Source organism: Vulpes lagopus, chromosome 2, assembly GCF_018345385.1.
Source record: "Vulpes lagopus strain Blue_001 chromosome 2, ASM1834538v1, whole genome shotgun sequence".
Classification (NCBI taxonomy): domain Eukaryota; kingdom Metazoa; phylum Chordata; class Mammalia; order Carnivora; family Canidae; genus Vulpes; species Vulpes lagopus.
Genome location: NC_054825.1, coordinates 73291823 through 73308879, shown reverse-complemented (window position 1 = coordinate 73308879; position 17057 = coordinate 73291823). Strand labels below are relative to the sequence as shown.

Genomic DNA, 17057 nt, shown 5'->3' with positions numbered 1-17057 from the left:
TCCAGTTCAGCAAACAATTTTTCGTGTTTTTTTTTTTTTTTTTTTTTTTTACTGTTTTGTAGCAGAAATCTTTCATTAAAATGAAATATGTAAAAAAAAAATAAAATGAAATGAAATATGTATAATGTCAGTATATAAAATGGACGAAAATGTATGTGGTCCTCAAAACATTTAACTCTGGACAGCCCGGGTGGCGCAGCGGTTTAGCGCCGCCGTAGGCCCAGGGCGTGATCCTGGAGACCCGGGATCGAGTCTCTACGTAGAGCCTGCTTCTCCCTCTGCCTGTGTTTCTGCACCTCTCGTTCCCTGTGTGTGTCTCTCATGAATAAATGAATACAATATTTTAAAAAAATCTTGTTAGGAAATACTTTCTTCAGTGTACCTAGAGGGACCTTGGTCTGGCCACTGAGAAAAAAAACAAATTAAGGGGTGGGGGGTGGCCAGAATCATTTACTTGTCAAAATTTCCATTGTAACATGGATAGAGCGTGCATTTCTACCAGCACTATTTCACATTACCCTGTGTTGCAAACTTCGAATGAGGAAGGTGTCAAACCTCATTGAAACTGAGCTGTGGGGACGCCTGGGTGGCTCTGCGGTTTGGCGCCTGCCTTCTGCCCAGCGTGTGATCCTGGAGACCCGAGATCGAGTCCCCACGTCAGCTCCCTGAATGGAGCCTGCTTCTCTGCTTGTGTCTCTGCCTCTCTCTCTGCGTGTCTCATGAATAAATAAATAAAATCTTGAAAGAAAGAAAGAAAGAAAAGAAAGAAAGAAAGAAAGAAAGAAAGAAAGAAAGAAAGAAAGAAAGAAAGAAACTGAGCTTTGCAGTGCATCCATAGTGTCTTCTAGAAATACAAAGAATTTTATTGGAACTGGGCAGCCTTCTTCCAACCTGGCTATTCTTTCTTTTAATCAGAACATGGCCCCTTTTTTGATACCTAGAAACTATGTGACACTTAGAATCATTGTTCCTAATAGCCTCTGTTCAAGCGGATACTAAATACCAGGTACTAACCTTTGCAAATTTTATTATTTGTAATCCTCAACCATAGTATGTTTTAGCTTAGTGAACAAAACTGTTTACTTTGTTGTTTGTTTTGTTTTGTTGGGAGGGGTGGGACAGAGGGAGAGAATTCCAAGCAGGCCTCATATCCAGTGCTAGAGCCCTGTGTGGGGCTTGATCTACAACCCTGAGATCATGACCTGATGAAATCAAGAGTCAGATGCTTAACCAACTGAACTGCCCTGGCACCCCAGATTTTATTTTTAAGTAATCTCTACACCCAACATGGGGCTTGAATTTACAGCTCTAAGATCAAGAGTCACATTCTTTACCGTCTGAGCCAGCCAGGTGCCCCAATCTTGAAATTTTTTTTTTAATTAGAAAATATTTTGAGGGAAAAAAAAAAAAAGAAAAAAAAAAAAAGAAAATATTTTGAGGGGATCCCTGGGTGGCTCAGCGGTTTGGCGCCTGCCTTTGGCCCAGGGCGCGATCCTGGAGTCTTGGGCTCGAGTCCCACGTGAGGCTCCTGGTGTGGAGCCTGCTTCTCCCTCTGCCTGTGTCTCTGCCTCTCTCTCTCTGTGTCTCTCATGAATAAAAAAATAAAAATCTTAAAAAAAAAAACAAAAACAAATCTCAGTCTTTCTCCATATTTGATTTTGATATTTTTGAAAAAATAAAACTTAGATGCAGTTGAAGCCCCCATGGACTCCTCCCTGATTTCATTCCTATTTCTCCTCTCTCCCCAGATATGTATTATTTGAAATCAGTATCTATCTTCCCCTGCGTGTTTTATACTTACTACACTCATATACCCATAAACAAAATATAAATACATCAATTTATTTTTAAGACTTATCCACTTTGATATATTGATTTAATTCAATCATTTAAATTGCTATTTCTCCATAGTATGATCACAACATAATTTTTTTTAGTTTATTCATAGAGACACACACACACACACACAGAGGCAGAGACACAGGCAGAGGGAGAAGCAGGCTCCATGCAGGAAGCCTGATGCGGGACTCAATCCAGGTTTGCCAGGATCACACCCCAGGCTGCAGGAGGCGCTAAACCGCTGTGCCACCAGGGCTGCCCCATAATTTTCCTAATTTTCCTGTTGATGGACTTTTAGTTTCTACTTTTTTTGTAATTTGAACAATGCTGCAATGAACATTCTTGTTTAGGTCTCCTTATATACATGAGAGAGTTTCAGTTTTGTTTTCAGGAATATACATCTCTAACTCTTCTAGATATTGCTAAGTTCTCACAGTGGCTATAAAAGTAACATTTTCATCAGTAATAACTGAGAGTTCCTTTTGCTCCACATTCTCAATAGTACTAGTATTGTCAGATGTTTTAATTTTTAAAAATGTAATGGGTGTGAAATGATATCCCATTTTCTTTCTCTTTCTTTCTTTCTTTCTTTCTTTCTTTTCTTTCTTTTGGTAAATTTAAAGATTTTATTAATTTGAGAGAGAGAAAGAGCGCAGAGTGAGAGAGAGAGCATGAGTTGAGTGGAGAAGCAGAAGGAGAGAGAGAAGCAGACTCCTGGCTGAGTAGAGAGCCCAACGGGGGCCTCCATTCAAGATCCTTGGGATGATAACCTGAGTCAAAGGTAGACACTCAATGAACTGAGCCACCCAAGCACCCCTAATATCCCATTTCTGTCTTAATTTATATTTCTTAACTTATTAGTGAAACTGAGCATCTTTATAAGTGTTTATGGAATACTGGGCTTTTCTTTTTTTGATTTGCCTATAGTCTGCCTATTTTTATTTTACTTACTGACTATTGAAATTCTTTACCTATTCTTGGGGCACCTGGGTGGCTCAGTGGGCTGGGTGTCCAACTTTATTTTTGCTCAGGTCATTTTCTCAGGGTTGTGAGGTGGAGCCCTGGTTGGCTCCGCCCTAGGCATGGAGGCTGCTTGAGATTCTCTCTCCCTCTCCCTCTGCCCCTCTCCTCCCACCCGCTTGTGCATACCCTCTCTTTCAAAAAAGAAATTCTTTACATATTCTAGACGAATCACATATCAGCTATATATGAGGCACACAATCTTCTGGTTGCAACTTGTGTTTTCACTTTGTCTTTTTTTTTTTTTTTTTGTACATGTTAATGTAGTCAAATGTATTAATATTTTACTTTATATAGCTTTTTATGACTTGTTTAGGAAATTATTTCCTACCCCCAAGGTCATATAGTTGGTCTTCTATCTATATATTCTTTTTTTTTTTTTTTTAAGATTTATTTATTTGAGAGAGAGAGAGCAGGGGGGAGGGACAGAAGGAGATGGGGAGAGAGTCCCAAGCAGATTCCAAGCTAAGCACAGAGCCTGACTTGGGGCTCAATCTCATGACTCTGAGATCATGAGCTGAGCTGAAACCAAGAGTCAGTAGCCCAACTGATTGAGCCACACAGGTGCCCCTCTTATATATTCTTTAAAATTTTTTGAAGATTTTCTCTTCAAATCAATGTTTTTACCTGGAATTATATTTGTGAATGGTATAAGGTAATTTCATTTTTTCTCCTATGCATATCTAATCCCAGCATCATTTACTGACCAAACAAGAACAATTCAATTTGAAAAACCCACATAACTATAGCCTGGGTGTGGGTGGGTGTAGAGATTTGGAGAGAGCTCTGAAGGGGAGAAATACATTCCAGGGCCAGCCAGGGCCAGTCTGGGCTCAGGCACACTCCCTAGATGGTGCTGTTGGTCCTGGCCAATCCCAGGTATCAGAGGGGAATTTAGAAAATTCTGAGGGAGGCATTTCTGGTCACCTAAACCCCTGTGGGACCTGGTTCCAAACTGGGATTTTCTACCTGATTGGCCTTTGTGGCCTCAGCCATTCCCACTAATGGAAAGTACATCAAAGCATGGGCTTCTGGAGGCAGGCAAATGCCCGTGGCAGGGAGCTGACTTGGCAGGTGAAAGGGCAGTATTGGCTAACATTATAGCTTTTTCCAGGCATTTCCCCTGGAGCTAAAAGTTCCATAGGTCTGTCTTCCAAGTCTTTACAGGGAAGAATTTTTCCAAAATTTGATGTATCACCAAATATCCAGCTTTCAAAATCTGTTTGTCATGGTCTGCCTTACCAATAAATCAAAACCCGTATTTTAGATTTTTGTTGTAGCAACCCCACTTCCATGTACCAATTTCTACATTTTAGATTATAGGGTAAATTTATATAACAAAGAGATTACAAAATATAATGGCTCAGGGCACCTGGGTGGCTCAGTGGTTGAGGGTCTGCCTTTGGCTCAGGTCATATCCCGGGGTCCGGGGGATCAAGTCCTGCATCGGGCTCCCCACAGGTAGTCTGCTTCTCCCTCTGCCTGTGTCTCTGCCTTTTTCTCTGTGTGTCTCACGAATAAATAAATAAAATATAAATATAAATATAGGCTCAAACAAAATAGGAATTTCTTTCACTCTCATCCTACTGTCTGGAGGTGAATAGTCTTCTAAGGTTTGTGGGCAGCTCTGTTTCAGCTGCTGATTCAGAGACCCAGATTCCTTCCATCCTGTTGGCCCACATTTTCCTAAGGTGCTGACCTCTTAGGTGTGGTCAAAGCTGGGTTACTCATGCGACTCGATTCTAGCTGCCAGTCTTTATGTCTGTGTCTCTCTGGTCTTTCTTTGGTTGATTTCTCAGAAAGAACTCATGAGCACAGCAGTCTCTGAGTGTTTGCAGTATTCTTAACAGTTTCTCTGTAGCCTTTCTACTTGAAGCTCAGTTTGGTTGGATATGGAACCTGTGGTTCACATTTTCTGTCTTTGTCTTAAATATGTTACTCTATTACTTTCTGGATAAAGTGTTAACTAACAAAAAGTATAATATTTTTCCCCCTTGGTCTTTTTTTGCCTGGATGCCAATAACCATTTTTTTTTTTTTCAAGTCCAGTAGTTTCAATAGAACACTTATTTGCCATTCTGGATCCATTCACCCAGATACATGGCATGCTCTTTCAATAGACAGTTCCAAGTTCTAGAGTAGAGATCCCTTTTTGGTTGTAGTCACATAGTGGCTTTAAAAATATTTAGAGGTGCCAGGGCAGCCCCGATGGCCCAGCAGTTTAGTGCTGTCTTTGGCCTGGGGTGTGATCCTGGAGACCGGGTATCGAGTCCCATGTCGGGTTCCCTGCATGGAGCCTGCTTCTCTCTTTGCCTCTCTCTCTCTGTGTGTGTGTCTGTCATGAATGAATAACTAAAATCTTAAATATATATATATATATAATATATATATATATATACACACACACACCTGAGTGGCCCAGTTGGTTGAGCATCTGATTCTTGATTTCTTTTTTTTTTTTTTTAATTTTTTTTAAATTTATTTATGATAGTCACAGAGAGAGAGAGAGGGGCAGAGATACAGGCAGAGGGAGAAGCAGGCTCCATGCACCGGGAGCCTGACGTGGGATTCGATCCCGGGTCTCCAGGATCGCGCCCTGGGCCAAAGGCAGGCGCCAAACCGCTGCGCCACCCAGGGATCCCTGATTCTTGATTTCAACTCAGGTCATGATCTCAGGGTCATGGGATAGACCCCCAAGTCAGCCTTATATTTTCTGAAATTTGTCTCTTCTGCTTCCCTCCCTTACTTTTTTTTTTTTTCCTTCCCTTACTTTTACTTGGACCTTCCTCCTACTTATCCCTACCCCTGGGATTTCATTTCCAGCAGTTTGTCCTCATTGAAGAGCTGAAGAGCTTTGGAAGGAGCTTTGTTTATAGGACTGAGAGTTTATAGGACCCAGTCTACTCCATCACTGAGACTTTTTTGCTTCTTTATGGTCCTTTTGCCCTCACTGGCCAGCTGGACTCTGCAGGATCCCCTCCTGGCTTCCACTAAGAGTTGCCAATTGGGGGTATGCCTGCTTTCAGAGTACTCAAAAGCCGAGTTCCTTCCCTTTGCTTCCCTCTGCACAGATTCTGATCCCACACAAGTCTTGTAGCTGACAGGGTTTATTCTTGCCAGCTTGAATTTGTGGATTCAGACGAATGTCTTGCCACCCAGGTTTGTGGAGCTCTTATCCATGAGCCTTTGGTATGCTGTCCCAGGTGCATTTTGCTGCCGTGGTAGTTTTCCCTTACTCCACTAAGTTTTCCAAATATTGCATTTATTATCATCCAACCCTAAATTTTTTATTCTTTACTCAAATTTCCTTCATGAACAAAATAGATTACATCTCTGAACACTTTTAACAGCTATGTTTGTCAGTCTTTTCCCTTGGGTGGAGAATTGCCCCCAGCCCTGGCTTTAATCACTGAGCCTGACTATATAGTTCATGACCTAGACTAAAGTACTTTTTGTCATGTAATGTGCCTGGCTGCTTCCCCTGCATCTCTAAGAGGATCCTCACAGCCTGGAGGCTTCAGTCCTGCTCATGACTTTTTGTTTCTATTTAGTTCAGGGCCACAGAGATTATAATCTCGTGTTTGAACTCAGCACTATCATTTTGGTATTTTCTTTTTGTGTTTTATCTATATCCCTGCTATGTATTTACAGCAGAGGGAGTAGCAAAGAAGTGAACTCACAGAGCCACCATGACTCAAAATATCTCAAAAAGCAGTTTTGAATGAACAATACACAACAAACTGATAAGGCCCTGAGAGGGCACAAAACCAAATAAGAAAGGCTCCCACAGGGCAGCCTGGGTGGCTCAGCAGTTTAGCACAGCCTCCAGCTCAAGGCATGATCCTGGAGACCTGGGATCGGGTCCAGGGTCCATGTCGGGCTCCCTGCATGGGGCCTGTTTCTCCCTCTGCCTGTGTCTCTGCCTCTCTCTCTGTGTCTCTCATGAATAAATAAAATCTTAAAAAAAGAAAGAAAGAAAGAAAGAAAGAAAGAAAGAAAGAAAGAAAGAAAGAAAAAGACTCCCACACTTGGAGAGGTAAGAATCCAGTGAAAGAAGGTGACCCATAACATACCACCATAAAACACACAGACAACTGCTCTCTTGAAAGTGATCTGTAGAGCTGTGAGCCCCCAGGAAGAAGCAAGGATTTGTGAGAGAGGGGGGAAGGAAGGCTCCTCAGAAGTAGTGGCTTTAGAACAGGTCATTTAGAGATGTGGTTGTGAGAGTGGACATGGCAGTTTGGGGACACCATCCTTGTACCTGGAGCACAGGCTGCCTTGGTGGAGTGTGGAGGATGTACTACAGGAAGACGCTGGAAGTTAGAGCACAGGTTGTAGAGTTCCCACAGATTTAGTTCCAGTCCTGCCTCTGCCAATGACTAGAGGTGTGAGCCTGGACAGTTCATTTCACCTTTCTCAGCCTGTGTTTCATCTATAGAAAGGGAATAGAGTATCCCTTGCCTCAGAGAGTTTAATGAGTATAATTGTTGATAATGTATATAAAGACACAGTAAACTCTTAATAGGTAGTACCCATAACCCTTATAAGCATTATGGAGGGCCTTAAATGTCAAGCTATTAAGGTATAATTTACATACAATAACAAACTAAACACTTCGACTGCCACTTACTAGTCCTACTCAGAAGTACTAGTCTCTGGAGCATTCCCTGGAATATTACCCAGGCTGTCACAGTCTTTGTAGTAGGCAAGACAATGGCTCCCAAAATGCCTACTTGTTAATCTCAAGGAACCAGTGAATATGTTAGGTAGCATGCCGAAGGGGAATTAAGGTTGCAAATGGAATTACGTTTGCTAATCAACTACCTGGATATGGGCATATTATTCTGGATTATAAGAGAATCTGTGGGGGTAGAAGAGGGAGGCAGAAGAGGGAAAATCAGAAATGATGTGAAAAGTACTCTCTGACTTTGCTATACATGGTTTGGAAGATGGAAGGGGCCATGAGCAAAGCAATGTGGGCAGCCTTTAGAAACTGGAAAATACCAGGAACCAGACTCCCTGCTGGAGCCTCCAAGAAGGCTGCACTGCCAAGACGTTGACTTTGGCCCCAGTGAGACGCAGTCTGGACTTCTGACCTCCAGAACTGTAGATAATGAAAGTGGTATTTTATTTTAGAGTTTATTCATTTATTTATTTTAAGGTAATTTCCATACCCATTGTGGGGCTAAAACTCACAACCCCGAGATCAAGGGTCACACACTCTACTGACTGATCCAGCCAGGTGCCCCAAAAGTATGTTGTTTTAAACCACTAAATTTCTGGTGATTTGTTGTAGCAGAAATAGAGAACTAATAGAGTCTTGAACAAATACTTGTTGGCTACCTGAACTAATGAATCAAGGAGAAATCTACTACTTTTTTTTTTTTAATATAATAATCCTTCTAGGGGGTCTGCAGCGGAAACAAGATGACGAAGGGGACATCGTCGTTCGGAAAGCGTCGCTATAAGACGCACACGTTGTGCCGCCGCTGTGGCTCTAAGGCCTACCACCTTCAGAAGTCCACCTGCGGCAAGTGTGGCTACCCTGCCAAGCGGAAGAGAAAGTATAACTGGAGTGCCAAGGCTAAAAGACGGAATACCACTGGGACCGGTTGAATGAGGCACCTAAAAATTGTATACCGCAGATTCAGGCATGGATTCCGTGAAGGAATGACACCTAAGCCCAAGAGGGCAGCTGTTGCAGCATCCAATTCATCTTAAGGATTTCAACGATTAGTCAAAATAAACGTTCTGGTTTTAAAAAGTAAAAACAAAACAAAACAAACAACAACAACAACAACAAAATCCTTCTAATTTTAGAGGAGAGAAAATTTAGTTTGGATCACACTATCTCCCTGTAAGGTACTCATATCTTAAATAACATGGAATTCCTGGGGATGATGCTAAAATGGTTTTGAAATTGATTGAAGGGTGATCGTATTTCCTCAAAATTCCTATGTTGAAATGTAATTCACAACCTTTGGGAAGTGATTTGGTCATGAGGGTGGAACCCTTATAAATGGAATTAGTGTGCCTATAAAAGGGACTCCAGGGAGCTCCCTTGATCCTTCCAGCATATGAGAACACAGTAAGAAGATGACTCTCTATGAACCAGGAAGTGAGTGCTCACCAGACACTAAATCTGTTGGTGCCTTGACCATGGACCCTCAGCCTCCAAAACTGTGAGAAATAAATTTCTGTTGTTTATGGTGCACACAGTCTATGATATTCTGTTACAGCAGCATGAAAAAGAGCTTGAGATAATTCCAGATTGGATGCACCATTGATATGATCATAGTTTAAACTACATTCCCTTTGCTACCGCTCTGAGTGGGCCAACAGAAGACACACTGACCCCCCACAAAGCAGCTTGCTTTCTTTTCTTCTCTCGGTGACTTCTTGTGCAGTGGTTCTCAAAGAGGTGGAGGGAGGAACATATCACAGTCAGCTGAGTAATCTTATAAACTGTGAATGCCCACTACCTGTTAATTTCTGGTCTACCCAAGGAATCTGCTCTGCCTTCTCCTCACCCTCTACCCCCTTGAGAATCATTGTTTTTTTATTTTTATTTTTTTTAATTTTTATTTATTTATTCATGAGAGACACACACAGAGAGAAGCAGAGACACAGGCAGAGGGAGAAGCAGGGAGCCCGACATGGGACTCGATCCCAAGACTCCAGGATCACACCCTGAGCCGAGGGGCCGCTTAACCACTGAGCCACCCAGGCGTCCCAGAATTATTTTATTTTATTTTTTTTTTAATTTTTTTTTCCAGAATTATTTTAAAGCAAATGCTATATGGCCAAAAGGGAGAAGTATACACATAGGAATACACATAGACGATTATTCTGAATTTAAAAAGGTCTGAGAGAGAGAGAGAGAGAGAGAGAGAGAGAGAGAGCCTATTCTCATTTAGATCTTGTTCTAGCTCTTATCTATGTTCAAACTGTTGGCCTTTCTCCATGGCCAGAGCTTTCCCTGAGCACACAAAAGCCCCAGGAAGACTGACCCAGCTGTGAGTGCCCAGCATGGAGCCCAATATGGAACTTGAACCCAAGACCTCCAGATCAAGACCTGAGCTGAGTTCAAGAGTTGGATGCTTATCCAACTGAGCCATCCAGGTGCCCCTTATCTGGATTTTTTAAAAAAGATATTATTAAATATTAATACCTGTCAAATAAGACACAGAGAGAGAGAGAGTGAGAGAGCGAGCTCACAAGAAGGGGGAAACACTAGGCAGAGCGAGAGGGAGAAGCAGTCTCCCAGCTGAGCAGGAAGCCTGATGTGTGGCTTGATTCCGGGACCCTGGGATCATAACCTGAGCAGAAGGCAGACACTTAACTGACTGAGCCACCCAGGCACCGTTCCTTTTCTAGATCTTTAGTGAATGGATTGTCTTGACTTTAGGTTCCTAATCTTGCAGAAGCCAGAAGCTTGCTTTGCCTTTTGCTGGGGTTGTCAGGATCACGACTTCCTTTACTGACCCCTGTAACCTCTCTGACTTGAAATACCCTGTCTGTAGCCCTTCTACCCCAGTATATCCTAGTCCTGTAAATAAAAAGCACTCTTGATGATCTTTAGGTTCCTTCTTAGCTCTGTGATTCTGAGATTGTTCTGTCTCTACCATGTTCTCCAGCCAAATTCTTAGAGTCATTTCATGGATGAAGAATCAGATCTCTCTACTGGATTATTCTAATCCCGACTGCAGTTTATTTGCTCTAGAAGGTACTGGTGTCAGGATAATTGCTATTTGCCCGTGACCTGACCATGTTGTTTGCCTTTAGGGATCCCAGATACCTCTACTGTCATTTTTAGTTGGGTTAAAGAAAAAAGCCTTCTCCCTGTTTGTCTTTTAGATTCTCTTGTCTAAGCTGTTCTGGCAGTTCCTCTGTTCCAACCTCAAGGCTGGTGACTCACATGACTCAGGTGGAGCTCATGGCCCTCAGTCCTGGCCATTCACTGCTGCAATCCCTTTTTTTAGCTGCAACCACTCGGTTGGGGTGAGGAAGTGGAAAATGGACTCCATAAGGCCACAGTGTTACCTTTTATAATACTTTAAATAAATGCTAAATGAGAATATAATTGGTTCCCAATGCCAGAAAAGGCATCTTTCTCTACAAGGAGATGTGTGCATGTGCTCATCTCTGTTGTAATGGCCTCCGGACAGCAATTTGGCACCATGCAAGAGTAGAAGTATGCAGAAGATGTGTTCAGCCCAGCACTGTCTCTTCCTGAGGTCCCTGGGAGTAGAGGAACTTATCCTGAACCGTATTCCTTTCCGACAGGAAGTTTCTGGGCTTTTCCCATTCCTACCATCCAGAAGTGGCCTATGTCCCTCCCAGTCTTCGGTTCCAGCACTGACGTTCCTCCCACCAGCATTATCCTGGGGTCTCCTGACCCTTGAGTGAGGCCACATTGGACACCCTGTAGATTTAGGTTATGTTCAATCTATCAGGTTCAACCTGATTCCAATCTATGTTTCTGGGGGTTTAAAATTAATCCTGCCTTTCTATCACAGGACCAGAGATTTTTCTAGGACCATCTGGACTTCCTGGAGTTGCTGCCAATAGGACAGCAGGGGAACTCCAGCCCAACCCAGGTTGATTGGCCCTAGGATATCAGTGTGCTATCCTGTGATGTCTTCCACTCACCAGGTCAGTGAGCCACAGGCTCTTCCTTGGGTTTCTGAGTCCTTACAGTGGAGCTGTTTGGTTCCTCCAGGAGCACAGGAGGAAAACAGTGAGGAGGAGGAGTGGGGAGAGAAAGACTCATGCAGAAGAGGGAGCGGAAGTGAGTGATGCTGAGGGAGGAGAAAAAGGCAAACAGCAACAGCAGTGGAAGCACAAAAAAATTGGGAATGTGAGGGCGGGAGGGAAAGGCAGAAGGGCAGAGTTCTGCTCATAACAATATTAATCTGAATTCCAGGGTAACATTTTATAGTGACCCATGAAATATGCTTACGAAATAAGGAAGGAAGCTTGCAGTTCTAATCAATGATAAAGCCCAGTGTTTCCATGGTCCCCAGCTCTGGAAAGAGCTATGGGCTAACTTCCCGGGTTTCTTCTGCAACATGCCTGGGAGTTCAGAACTGGGGAGATTAGCCAAGCCAAGAGGCTTTCTTTGCTGCACTCTTGTACCCCCATATAGGCAGAGGGTCCCCTGTATCACCAAGGTGGAGATGTCAATAGCTCTCTGAAGACAGTTCACTTTATCTCTTTCTTTCTTGAATTTTTCCACTCATTCTGCTTTGTGTCCTCTTTTGTGGACACTCTCGACTCAAGAACACTTTCTCTGGGGATCCCTGGGTGGCGCAGCAGTTTGGCGCCTGCCTTTGGCCCGGGGCGCGATCCTGGAGACCCGGGGTCAAATCCCACGTCGGGCTCCCGGTGCATGGAGCCTGCTTCTCCCTCTGCCTGTGTCTCTGCCTCTCTCTCTCTCTCTCTCTGTGTGTGACTATCATGAATAAATAAATAAAATCTTAAAAAAAAAAAAGAACACTTTCTCTGGCCTTTTCACTAGAATGCTGCAAAGATCAGATCAGCTCTCATAAAATGTTTTGCATATCGCAAATTACAACACAAGTATTGCAATTAGGACCAAGTTGGTTTCCCTACACACAAGCTTCCAATCCCTCATTCTGATCGTCAGGAAGGGTGCTATTGGTATGTTTTCAGAATTTCACTATCTCCCAAGTCAGCAAGAAATGTTAATGAGAACTTTGAACCACTAGTGGATCACTGGGGTTGACATGAAGTCTCTCTTCTCAGTTGGCCTTGTTTTTGGCTCTAGGACAATGGTCCACCTTGCATCTTTACAACTCACAGCTTTGCTCTCCATTCAGGTAAGCAGGTATTCATTCTAGGGCCAAATTCCCCAAGAGCTACGGATTCAGATTCTGCATAACCATTTAGAGTAAGTCTGCTTGGGCCCGGAACATCTGGACTCCATGTAAATTTTGAGTGTGTGTATATGTGTGTTAGGGTCCTGAACATGAAACTTCTACAGAAATAAACGAGGGAGTAGCAAGGATGGCTTTCCATATAATTGTAGTGAAATTACTCTAAACCAACAGGAGAGTAGAACAATGTTAACAGAGAAAAGAAGAGCTGATTTCTGGTAGAAATGTAAAGTCAAAATCTATGTAGTTAATAGGGAAAATTAAGAGGGAATTCAATATGATGTTAACACTCCAAAAGAGAGTTTTGGCCTGTCCGGCAGCAAAGGTAACAGGGGAAAGACAGCCTTTTGTAATCTGTATGTCTCAGTCTTCAGGACAATATAGAATCTTCTGGAAAAGACATGAAGCGAACTTAAGTTTGAACGGCATGATCACAAGTCATCCTCAGTCTGTGAGGATGCATGACATCTATCTCTGATTAGAGACCATTAGTAATTAGAACACTGCCTTCTCCCATTTCAAGCCAGAAGTGGCTGGTAGGGGAGGAGCCCCAGGACTGTGGCTGGGTAACGATGGTGAGTTGTTAATGGAGTGGGCCTGGCCTGAGCCTTCACGAGGTACAGTTAGAGAAACTGCGGGCTTCCTGTCCCCGCAAAGGACTAGATGTTGCCATTCGTCAGTCTGACGTCGGTCCACAAAGAACCGAGTAGGTCCGAACGTACCCATGAGCCCCTTGGACCCGACCCGCCGGAGTCCCTGCGGCCCGCGGTTCAGCGCTTCCCCCCTCGCGCCAAGGAATTAGTCTTCGCTCCGCTGCGTGTCCACCGGGAGGAGCCGGCACCAGAGCTGCTGAGGGGGCTGAGGGGGCTGAGAGGGCCGCCCGCCCCCTGGGGGCTCGTAGGGCGGCTCCACTCCTTCCCCCGCCGCAAAGCCGCAAACGCAGAGGTGAGCCTCAAGTTAGCTCCCAGGGCGGGGAGGAGGGAAGGGGGGGGGCAGCGTATCAAAAGGCCCTTCCAAAACGAAAATGATTTCTGTGGCACATGGTGCTACCGAGGGAGAGGTGATGACAGCCTCCTCCCAGTTCAGGAACAGTTCCCAGAGTTGTCCGTGGGCGGACTCACACGACACATCCTCAAGCCCGGTTCCATTCTGTGCTGTTTGCTCCTCGTGCGCGGCTCGGGGACGACGGCCCTCTGCGTCGTGGCGCCTGAGCGGGAGGCCCAACGGTCGCGCCGCCGAGCACGCAGGCTGCCGGGCTGGCGGTGGCGGTGTGCTCGCGCCGGCCTTGATCCGGCTGTGAGGAGACCTCGGCGAGCTAGCTCAGCCCGCGCGGGTGACCTGGAGCCTTGAATGGTGGGAAGGCCCATACGTCAGCAGAATTATCATGAAGAAGTCGCTGGCTCTTCACAGCGTTTGGATGTGAAAAAATACCTAACGCACGTTGCTGGAGGAAGTAATGGCAACAATGCAAATTGGCCCGGAAGCGCTTTTGAATCCAGTTTGCCTTTCTGTGGAAATAAAATTTGGGTTGTGGCATTTTTTGATTGATGTCTCCATAGGAGGAGGTTTTTTTGGCTTTTTCGTGTTGCTGCTTTTCTGTTCTCACTGCTGTGAGAATCTTTGCCAACGCACCACTGACATTTGAGGAAGAGAATAGAGACAGTTTGGCTTCTTGTAAAGTCTCCTGTTTCCTTGGTGATGTAAATAATTATGGAACATATAAAAAGTTTTTAGCAAATTCACATTTGGTTTTGAAAAAGCAGGTTTAGTTACCTATGATAAGGGCTACAGGAAGAATCTCAGCAAGGAATTCTCTTTTCCTGTTTGACTAACTTTAAATTAGAAAATCTTCCCCGAAAGACAGGGCCCACGGAGACCCCTATTCTATTTTTTTTTTTTTTTTGGAGACCCCCATTCTAATGGCGATATAAAATGTGCACTTTCCGGGATTCAGGAAAACCACCCAGGTGTGGGGGTGGCTTCAGGCCCCAGCTCTGACAGGACAGTTTCCTGTCATCTTCAGCTTTACTGGGAGACTCCTGTCCCAAGGGCAGACCCAGGGCCCAGGAACTCGAAAGGAGGGGCTGAATCACCCACAACTGAGTGAGGAATTACACAAATCTTGGTTGTGGAATCTTCGAGGGGTAAGGTTCTGTTTTGCAGGAGAAAAGAAGCACCTACTGCTCAGAGGCCTGACTTTAACAGCGCCCTCAGTAGCAAATTTTTCACCCTGACTCTTGTAAACTTTCTTATATTCTTCAAGTCCCCAGTTTCCCTTTTTCCTTCCTTCCTCACCGCTTCCTCCCTTTCCCACCCTTTCCTTCCTTAAAATCTTGGCGAACTGCCCTCCTCCCTCCACACCTCATGGGAAGAAATACGAGCTCTGCTATTTATTATCTTAGTCATGTTGTTAAAGTTACTTCACTCCTCGGTGACTTTTTGTGCACCTGGAAGAGAGGATAACAACAGAACCCACGTTAGGAAGTCGCTGTGAGGATGATACGCATTAACATATAAAATCTGTTTAGGCCAGTGCAATGGTGACTGCCTAGTAAATGGTAGCTCTTAATATTCCTGAGAAGACAGAGCCCAGTACTGCCCACCCCATCCAAGCTCCACTCCCTACAAAAAAAAAGTGCTATTAGGATGCCTGGGTGGCTCAGTGGTTGAGCGGCTGCGGCTGCATTTGGCTCAGGTCATGATCCTGGGGTCCGAGATCAGGTCCCACATCCGGCTCCCTGCAGGGAGCCTGCTTCTCCCTCTGCCTGTGTCTCTGCCTCTGTGTGTGTGTCTCTCATGAATAAATAAATAAAATCTTAAAAGAAAAATGTTCTCACTCTCTGTCCTTACCTCAGAGTAAGGAAGAATGTGCCTTCCACCTGTGACTGGAGTCCGTCGTTTCCTATCTCCTCAAGGGGACTTGTTGAGTGAATTCTTTTCTCCCTCACATTTTATTTTATTTTTTAAAAGATTTTATTTATTTGTTCATGAGAGACACAGAGACACAGGGACTTGATATGGGACTTGAGCCCAGGACCCTGGGATCATGACCTGAGCCAAGGGCAGATGCTCAACCACTGAGCCACCCAGGCACCCCTCTCCCTCACATCTTAAATGGCTTCCTTTTTCCTTGCCTCAACTTTCTCTTTCTCAGACAGGCTCAGGTCTCTCCTACTTTGAAAAAGGGCTCCCTCTGACCCCACTCTCCTTTTTTAAAGATTTTATTTTTATTTTTATTTATTTATGATAAGGCACACAGTGAGAGAGAGAGAGAGGCAGAGACACAGGCAGAGGGAGAAGCAGGCTCCGTGCACCTGGAGCCCGATGTGGGATTCGATTCCGGGTCTCCAGGATCGCGCGCCCTGGGCCAAAGGCAGGCGCTAAACCGCTGCGCCACCCAGGGATCCCTGACCCCACTCTCCTTAAGCTGCAGTCCCCTTTTTCCTCCTCCTTTCACTGACAAATCGGGTATGCCTCCATGTCTTCCTGACACATCCTCTTCTTCTTCCTCCACCATCTGGCTCCTTCTACACCCACTCTCACATGGCTATGTTGTTGGTCACTCATGTCCAGACTCAAGAGGGCTACTCTCGATTTCCATCCTCTCGCTCCTTTGCAGTGGTCAGTATTGCTGACCATCATCTGCTCTGAGGAATTGTCTCTTCTCTTGGCCTGTGTGCAAGTCTGTTGTGCTGCTGCTTTTCCTCCCCTGTGGCCTCGCTGTCTGATGCCTTTTACACGTTCCGTTTCTGTCTTTAGGCTCCTCAGCGGGGACTTGGGGAGAGGATCAACGTGCAACCTCTTGATCTGTCTCTATACTCTTACTCTTTGATCATGATCATAGTCTCATGCCTTACAATTATTTCTCTAAGTATAGCTCCTTCATCATTCTTGGTATTTTGTAGCCTCCTCGTGCATCATGCTTACTCTCACTGTGTTTTGGCCAGGCTGGCCTTCTTTTAGTTTCTTGAAGGTGCCGTGACCCCTTTGATGTAGGATTTTTGATATTGGTGGCATTTAACTTGTGCTCATCTTTATCCTTATTGTAATCTCTTTCTCTTTTTGATACTGAGATGTAATTCCCATACCTTAACATTCACTCTTTCAAAGTATACAAGTCAGTGTATTTCAATGTATTCATACAGTTGTGCAATCATCATCAGTATTTCATCTCAGAACATTTTCATCACCTCAAAAGAAACTCTATGCCCATTAACAGGCACTCCCTCTCCTCCTTCCCTCTTGGCAATCACTAATCTGCTTTCTGTCTCTGTGCTATAGGCTTTTACACATACTATTC

General features: G+C 44.4%; 1 pseudogene; it reads left to right on the top strand.

Annotated features, from left to right (window-relative positions):
* Window positions 1-8279: 8279 nt before the first annotated feature.
* LOC121485532 lies at window positions 8280-8594 on the top strand (annotated as a pseudogene).
* The last annotated feature ends 8463 nt before the right edge of the window (window positions 8595-17057 follow it).